This window comes from Lycium barbarum, chromosome 1 (assembly GCF_019175385.1).
Source record: "Lycium barbarum isolate Lr01 chromosome 1, ASM1917538v2, whole genome shotgun sequence".
Taxonomy (NCBI): Eukaryota; Viridiplantae; Streptophyta; class Magnoliopsida; order Solanales; family Solanaceae; genus Lycium; species Lycium barbarum.
In genome coordinates, this window is record NC_083337.1 from 166,281,688 (window position 1) to 166,288,977 (window position 7,290).

General features: G+C 39.5%; 1 non-coding gene across 1 annotated transcript; it reads right to left on the reverse strand.

The window, feature by feature from the left end:
* Positions 1 to 5,615: 5,615 nt before the first annotated feature.
* On the reverse strand, positions 5,616 to 5,689 carry TRNAV-AAC (transfer RNA valine (anticodon AAC)). The gene has a single exon. It is a non-coding gene; the product is annotated as a tRNA-Val (tRNA).
* Between the last annotated feature and the right edge of the window lie 1,601 nt (positions 5,690 to 7,290).

Below are 7,290 nucleotides of genomic sequence, written 5' to 3' on the forward strand. Positions count from 1 at the left end.
GACTCCTTAAAACAAAATAAACAGGAATCACCAATACGTCATACTCCCTAAATCGACCCGGTTAAAACGGGGTGTGACAATAAGTACAGAAATTACCAATGCATCATTGTGCGGTTGAATGATGCCCTCCGCGTCTTCGTTGCTGAAAGAGATAGAGCCCTCGGGTAAATAGTCCCGGCTGCGCTTCTCGCGAACAATAGAGATCTTGGCCTGTTTCATTACCGGCCCTCGAGGGGCATCAGTGCCCCCAACTATCATGTTGATTGTATGCTGGGGTTCTTCTGGCTCCGTCCTTCGATGAGCCTCCCTTTCCTTGTAGTGACTTTTGGCTCGTTCACTCAGCAGCTCTCGGAGATGACCATTCTTCAATAACCGGGCTACCTCCTCTCTCAGCTGGCGACAATCCTCGGTTCTGTGACCATGGGTTCCATGGTATTCACACACCATGCTCGGGTCCCGTTGGCCCGGATCCGACCTTAGGGGTCTTGGCCATCTTACATCCGGAACACGACCGATAGCCGAAATTAGGCCCGAGGTACTGACGTTGAAGTTGTACTCCAATATCTTTGGTAAGTCCTTGTTGCCGGCAGAGCTTCCGGCATCGCTCTTGAATGAGAGACCCCGACTGTTCGATGGGCGCTCTACCCGTTTACTACCCCGACCGGAGAAGCGGCTTGGGCTCACCCTTGATTTCTCCGACCTAAAGCTTTGTTTCTCCGAGTGGGAGTATGGCCGGTACCTTTCCCTCGACGATTCGGCCTTCGTTTCGTAACCCTTCCTTGGTCTCTCAAAACTTTTATTCACATTTATCGGCCCCGAGGGAAGCTCGAATTGATCATCCTCCAGCCGAATCTTCGACTCGTATCGGTTATGGACATCAGCCCATGTCACAACCTCGTACTCCAGCAAGTTTTCCTTTAATTTGAACGAGGCTGTTGAACTCTGAACATTGAGCCCCTTTGTGAAAGCTTGTGCAGCCTATTCTTCGGGAACCGGGAGGAGTTCCATTCGTTCCCTTTGGAATCGGTTGACGAATTCGCGTAGTAACTCGTCATCTCTTTGGGTTATACGGAAAATGTCGGCCTTACGGGCCTGCACCTTTTTGGCACCGACGTGAACTTTGATGAAGGCATCGGCGAGCATTTCGAAGGAGGTGGTCAAATGCTCGGGTAGATGGTCGTACCGTGTCAATGCTCCTTTTGACAAAGTTTTCCCGAACGTTTTCAGCAATACCGATTCAATTTCGTCCTCCTCTATATTATTGCCCTTTATGGAGCATGTGTATGAGGTCACGTGCTCGTGCGGGTCCGTTGTGCCGTCATATTTCTGGATATCCGACATTTTAGACCTCTTCGGGATTAATTTCGGGGCCGCACTCGGAGGAAAAGGCCTTTGGATGTACCTCTTCGAATCCGGCCCTTTCAGTAAAGGCGGAGCCCCCGGGATTTGATCCACCCGAGAGTTGTATGTTTCGACCCTCTTCTCGGTCGAGTCTACCCATTTTGCCAAAGTTTCAAGCATTTTTAGAACCTCGGTGGAGGATCCAGCTCCGGATCCGTTGCTCTCAATAACGCATGCCTCCTCCCTTCTGGGTTCAGCAACACCGCTCGTTTTTTCCAGGGTCGTGGTATCCCCTCCATTTTGCAACCGGGCTATTGCGATTCCCTGTTCGGCAATCGCCGCTCTCTGCTCCTGCAACATTTCAAAAATTAAACGTAAGTCAATATTATCATTAGGTGTACCCTGTTCTTTCTGGTCCTGTGCCCGGGACAAAGTAATAGAATTGTGGGTATTTAGAGGATCATTGGTCGGTAAGGTGGCATTCTCCTGGTCCACGGTGTTTTGACGGTTGAGGCCTTCCCTCCTTCGTTTTCGACCACGATTTCGTTGTTGTTGACGTGACCAGATTGCCCACTGTCAGCCATTTAGTTCGTTTCTTCATACACGAACAGAAGGTGTTTTTGATTTAGATGGGTAAGGTAGAGATCAAGATAAAAGACCACTATTATCCTAGCCCCACGGTGGGCGCCAAACTGTTTACCCCGAATTTGGATAATCAATTAAATTTGTTGGTGAGGTATAGGATATGTGGTTATATCTTGAGTTTATTCGATAGAGAAAAGAAATATAAGAATATAGTATGAAGAAGCGGCCAACAATCGATGGTTTACTATATACTTGTATGTTTTCTAATAGATGAGTGTTACTTAATTGAAGCAATGTAAGAGATGAACACCACAAATGTTGACCGAAAATCAGATATTGAGAGGGAGATTTTGTATATATATTGCTATTACAAAGTGTTCTTGATATGAAAAAACCAACCCCTTAAGAGGAGGACAATGCCTCTTATTTATAGTAGTCCCCCATGGGCTTCACACAACATGAATAATAAAATAATAATAAAAAAACTCTGAGTTGGATTAGGTTGGATTAGGTAGACCGTACGATCTGACATCCGTACGGTCGGCAGTTGAGCATGGCAGGACGTTATCGACGCATGGCAGACGCGCAACGGATCTCCCGGACCAACGGCCACGAGTAACCGGATTAACGGCCACGACCAACTCGGCCATGGAGAAAACCGGACCAAATGGTGCCCTTCCTTGGTTTCGGTTCAGGCGTTCCTCCGGTTCAGAATGAAAGTCTTCGTGCACGTTCTTGTCCCTTCCTTCCTTCGGTTCCTTGTCTCTCCGGTTTAACGCTTACCCGATTTTTACCGTATACACTCACAACCACCCAATTTCCTGAATTGAGGCCCAATTCTATTTACTTTACAGATAATCAGACCTCAGCTTGCAAGTATAGGGAGGATCTCAATTATGGAGGTCATGATTTGGGCATTTATGACTATAAAGAAGGAAGCATTTTGCCTATTGATCTCGGCAAGATACAGAGGATTCTACCAGCTCCTATTTGGTTTACCGCTGATATTGATGCGGAATGTTTAGCTTAGCTTGGGCTATTAGCCACTTTTTTTTTTCTTTTTGTATTTTTTGCCTAGAGTGACTTTGGCACCTTTAGATTTGTCCTGAAGCTTCAGTTTGTCGATAACAACTTTTCTTCTTTAGGTATCCAGTTATTTTATTTGTTCCTCTCGTTTGAGTTATGCATTCAATTGAGCGGAAATAAGTTGCAAGCAACAGTGATTGCTCAATGTAATAGCAGTTACAATGTTACCTGCAGTGGTGAAGCCAGGATTTGCGATAAGGGAGTTCAAATATGAAGAAGAAAACACACGAAGAAGGCCTAGGGGGTTCATCATGTACTAGCTCCAGATAAAAAATAATTTTAACCATGTATAAACAGGACATGGCGCAGCTTCAGCTTACCGAGGACATGACCTTAGATAGGAGGTTGTGGAGGACTCAGATTAGGATAGAAGGCTAGGTTGCTTATCCTTTCATCCTAGTAGTTGTAGTTTTGCTCATTCGTTTATTGCCATTTGATTTCTGCTTGTATTTGTTGGGCCTTGTACTTTGATTATCTTATTTATCTATGGTAGCTAATGCTCCTTTCTTTCCAGACTGTTCTATCATGACTTTCTCGCTTTTGTTATTCCTCGTTTTCATATTGTTTTTGATATGCTTGTCCCTATCTGACTTTTTGTCATGTTTTATCTCTTGAGCCGAGGGTCTTTCGGAAACAGTCTCCCTACCTTTCAAGGTGGGGGTAAGGTCTGCGTACACTCTACCCTCCCCAGACCCCACATTGTGGGATTCTACTGGGCATGTTGTTGTTGTTGTATAAACAGTGTTCCGCCGAAGGGGGTTTCAGATGAATCCCCTTAGCCATATGTGACTCCGCGTCTGGTTACCTGATGTCCTGATCAATTCTTGTTAACGAAGAGTGATTGAAAAGGAATAACTGAAAAACAAATTCCCCTCCCCTCTAAATTAACGGTCAACGCTGAACTCATCTCAACTTGGATTCAAGAATCAAGAACTTATTTTTCTATATCAATTTAGTCTTTTTCTATTGATAAACTCGATTTTTCGCAGCGTATCTTTGATATTGCTCTTCCGCATTGTTCTTTGTTGAGGTGAAAGAGTTGCTTCTTGATCCTCAAAGTCAATACAATGGGAAGATTCTTTTTAGTTGAATACAATGAAAATTTGTTGTGCAGAACTCGAGTTGCATTCCTCGAGGATTACATTCTGACTGTAAGGATTCTCATTCTCACTGCATAAATTTTTGCATGTATAGTAGTATTAGTAAATGTAATTTCTCTTGTAATTTATTTAAGTATCAATTTGTTTGTGAACACGCTAAATGGTTCTGTGGGCTACAGATTCTTTCGTTAAGTTTCTACATTTAGGATAATCTTGATTTTTTTTCTGATTTGTACTTAACTATTCCTTTAGGAAAACCATTTTGTATCTTCCGATGACATTGCTACTGATTTCATAAAGAGGATATGTAAGATTCCATCGCTTAATTTCAACAGCTATTTGTATCACGACTAGTGATTAAGCATGGAAATCATATTGCTTTATATTGGAATAAGACAATTGACAATAAACTTTATATGTTTGAGCTCTGGTACTATCGTTCTCGACATGCTGCTTTATCTTTAATTTCTTGATGCAAGTCACTCTGTTGTAAAAATTAAGTCTATTCAAATTACTAGTATGTGAGGTCTATTCTCTCTGGTAAGTGATTATCCTATTATTCTATTTTTTGTTATGTATGGTTTGCAACGTCTATAATCTTTGCTCCATAAAGATGCTGACTGGAAGCTATGGTATTACTGCTGTTACCTTTTTTCGATTCAATATCTTTCTAAGACCTGAAAAATTATATGCCTCTATAGCCTGCAGTGGAATGCAGCTATTTCTGACGGATAGCTATAGCTGTTTGCTTGTTTTTAAGCCTTCTGGTGTACTTTTTATTGTTGGAAACTACGAACAATCGAATTGAAAACTTCAAACGTCCCGGGTTTTAACTACAGTGATTGCCACAATTAGTTCATTCCTGCTGCTTTCTGCACCTGAGAGCTAAGCTGGTTCACTATTGTATATTGTAGACTCTCTCAGACTGCCAATTGATGTTGTGTATAATCAATCTTGCATATGATGAACTGTTCATCCGAGTTTGGACCAAGTTTGAACAGAGTTTGTGTGGTTAATGAGTCTTTGATAATTGTTTGTCTAAATAAATGTGCTAATTTGTTGGTAAATATTAGACATGTCAAGAGGGATGATTATACTTTTGTTGTTGGCTTGTGTAGTGATGCTGTATGTCCCACAATTGCTGATTGAGAGCAATGAAGACCAAAGAGCTAAAACAAATACTGCTCTTGTGCTGGACTAAACTATCATTTTGTAGATCCCACTGAACTTTTTTCTTGGAAAGCTATTTATAGCAAAGTTGTATTTATTTAGGCAAGTTACTGCTATTGCAATCTAGATACAGAAGTCCTGTTCTTTTGCTAGACTAACAAAATCATATTTGAGGATTCATGTTAATGTTGAGCCAAGGAGTAGAGGAAGCAAAAAACTACATTTATGAAGATGCTAGCCTCAACAAGAAGACCCTGCCTTGTTAAAGGTAATCCTTAAGTTCTGTTTGGACTATAAGGAAAACGAATGAAAGCTCAAAAAAGAAAGAAAAAGTGGCTTCGCCCGGACTCGAACCGGAGACCTTCAGTGTGTTAGACTGACGTGATAACCAACTACACCACGAAACCTTGCTGGTATGGGTTTCTCCAGTTCTTGTATTTCTTACGTTTCAGATAATTTCGACAATCAAACATTAATCAAATACTTTTGGATAAAAACTTAGATTAAACACAATCTGGCCATTTCAGATTAAACGTCACTGGGTTCTATTAGTAATTTATACATATATGATTAATTTGTACAAAGTTACCACGTACGACCGAATCCTTAACCATACACACTAGTATTTTAAAACACATTTTTGGGACTCGCCTCGGGGCGGGCACTGGCAAAACGCCTCGAGGCTCACGTGTGGGGCTTAGTTCCCTAAGGCTGACGCCCTAAGAGCCCGAATGTACGCCCTAAACACATTTAATGCTCAACATTTGGGACTCACCTAACAGTTCTTACACAAATTATGTGCCAAATTCCTTAATTAACACCGTTGACACTCATAATTCTTCAATAAATGAATGATGCTTAATAGTTAAAGATTGAGAGTAACTTAAATAGCAATTTACTATCTGAAAGCACCATTGGAAATCAGATTGCTTTATATTGGAATAAGCAATATTTACTATCTGAAAACACTATTAGGGTGAATATCACTTAACACTTCTTTTAAAAATACATAGCTTAACTTTACATCTTCACTTGTCATTGGTTTTCATGCTTTTGTCTCATATCCCAAAATTATCATATTTTATTATTTCACTATTTGAAAGTGATTTTATTTTTATACATGAAGGAGTGATGTTTTAATTATAATACTGATAAAGTTTGTTGATTATTTACTTTTAGGGGGGTAAATTGGATAGAATGGCAATAATAGGAGTATATGAATTGTGATTCTTTTATTATTTGAAAGTTAAGATATTACGGTTGATTTATATCTGATAATAGCTTTTATATCATTGCATTATTTATACTTGTAAAATTATGTTAGAAGTTTTATTTTCTTTTATTTAATCATATTTTAATTTTTTTAAACTATTAATATATTTTTTTAATAAATTTTGTGTTATTATATTATTTTACTATATTATGAATTAAAAATTTAAAGATCCATAGGGCTTAAGAATCATGTCACGGGCTTACACCTCGTTTCGTGCTATTGCTTTACCTCGCCGCAACACTGGTACACACTAGCTTCGCTCTAGTTTATGATTCTTGGGGAACTTGAACTATTTAGTGATACAATGTGTTTTTTGGATAATAGACTGATAGAATTAAGAAGAAAACAATCCTCTGTTATTTTTTAAGAAAAAAAAAATTACTACAATATTGATTTTATGCAGTGTAATGATAAGAACTACAACAGTACCCATTGAAATATAACTATATTTCTCATCAGCAAAGGAAAAGGAAACATAAGGGTATTTGATGATTTTCATTCCTAACTTTGCTTTAAAAATCAAACTCCCCCTTCAACTTTGAACAATAAACATTCCCCCCCCCCCCCCCCCCCCTTTTATCCAATGCAATGACTATTTCACCCTTATTTTTTCAATCCTCCATTTATGTAATACATATTTATATTATATATAATATTAATCTTTTTAATCTAGATATTTATATATTCTTATTTCAATTCATTAACATTATACTTAGAATAATACTTTTATGAATT